Below are 1,854 nucleotides of genomic sequence, written 5' to 3' on the forward strand. Positions count from 1 at the left end.
CTGAAAACATTTTTAATATGTTCATCTTTCTCTACACACATGTTTTCTTATTTCAAACACCTACCATTCTCTAAGGATGTAAGACACAATTTGCACAACCTGGATGTCACTGTCCTTCAAAACTAAAACCTAATTTTCCCCCAGCTTTACCTCAGGCCACTTGCATCCCAATACAGAACCTAGAACCCTCTACCCTGAATGCTCTGAATGGTTATCCCACATGTTATTCCTTTGAAAGGCACTGGCCTATCTAGGAAGAAGTAGAGAACACCTCCCCCTCCCCCCAAAAAAGGCACTGGCCTTACTATCACATGGCCAGTAAATCTTGAGAAAATTTGGTATCTCACATTAAAAATTACATATCTGAGCCTCGCGGTTCCATTTAAGGCCCCTCCCGCGCTCAGCTCTGAGTGTCGGAGCGGCTGCCGCCAAGTCCAGATCCAGTCTCACGCGCCGCGGACGCCCACCCTCCCGACGTGCACTCCCGATTCCTTTTGGTTCTAAGTCCAAAATGGCAACACTCAAAGATCAGCGGATTCAGAATTTTCTTAAGGAAGAACATGTCCCCCAAAATAAGATTACGGTTGTTGGGATTGGTGCTGTTGGCATGGCTTGTGCCATCAGTATCTTAATGAAGGACTTGGCAGATGAACTTGCTCTTGTTGATGTCATGGAAGACAAACTGAAGGGAGAGATGATGGATCTCCAGCATGGCCGCCTTTTCCTTAGAACACCAAAAATTGTCTCTGGCAAAGACTATTATGTGACTGCAAACTCCAAGCTGGTTATTGTCACAGCTGGGGCACATCAGCAAGAGGGCGAAAGCCGTCTTAATTCGGTCCAGCGTAATGTGAACATCTTTAAGTTCATCATTCCTAATGTCGTCAAACACAGCCCAAACGGCAAGTTGCTTGTTGTTTCCAATCCAGTGGATATCTTGACCTATGTGGCTTGGAAAATAAGTGGCTTTCCCAAAAACCGTGTTATTGGAAGTGGTTGCAATCTGGATTCAGCCCGGTTCCGTTACCTAATGGGGGAAAGGCTGAGAGTTCACCCGTTAAGCTGTCACGGTGGATGCTCGGGGAGCACGGAGACTCCAGTGTGCCTGTATGGAGTGGAGTAAACATTGCTGGTGTGTCTCTGAAGAATCTGCACCCTGACCTAGGCACTGATGCAGAGAAGGAACAGTGAAAAGAGGTTCACAAACAGGTGGTTGACAGTGCCTATGAGGTGATCAAACTGAAAGGCTACACTTCCTGGGCCACTGGACTGTCTGTGGCAGATTGGCAGAAAGTATAATGAAGAATCTTAGGCAGGTGCATCCAATTTCCACCATGGCTAAGGGATTCTATGGAATAAAAGATGATGTCTTCCTTAGTGTTCCTTGCGTCTTGGGACAGAATGGAATTTCAGATGTTGTGAAGGTGACTCTAACTCCTGAGGAAGAGGCCCGTTTGAAGAAGCGTGCAGATACACTCCGGGGGATCCAAAAGGAGCTGCAGTTTTAAAGTTTTCTAATGTACCACTTCACTGTCTAGACTAGGACAGGGTTCTAGTTGGAGGTTGTGTACATTGTCCTTATTATCTGATCTGTTACTTAAATAATATCAAAATGGCCTAAGGAAAAAACATCAGTTTCCTAAAGTTCTAAATAGGAATGGCTCACCAAGCCCTGCAGCTGTACCCTACTGCTGGATGATACCTGCCTTTGTAGTCCTAAATGGGTTAATCTCAGAGGCACCACTGCCAATGTTGCATATGCTACAGGTGCTCTTCAAACCAGATGCGAATTTCCTGTGTGTTCTATAACTTCTGGTTCCTTCACCCGACACCCAACATGCCTAGTCCATCTTT

The 1,854-nt window shown here is 45.8% G+C and overlaps 1 pseudogene across 1 annotated transcript; it reads left to right on the forward strand.

Annotated features, from left to right (window-relative positions):
- Nucleotides 1-493: 493 nt before the first annotated feature.
- Nucleotides 494-1,607, forward strand: LOC308358813 (L-lactate dehydrogenase A chain-like; annotated as a pseudogene). The gene has a single exon. The product of its transcript is annotated as an L-lactate dehydrogenase A chain-like (transcript).
- The last annotated feature ends 247 nt before the right edge of the window (nucleotides 1,608-1,854 follow it).

Source organism: Martes martes, assembly GCF_963455335.1.
Source record: "Martes martes genome assembly, chromosome: 17".
Taxonomy (NCBI): domain Eukaryota; kingdom Metazoa; phylum Chordata; class Mammalia; order Carnivora; family Mustelidae; genus Martes; species Martes martes.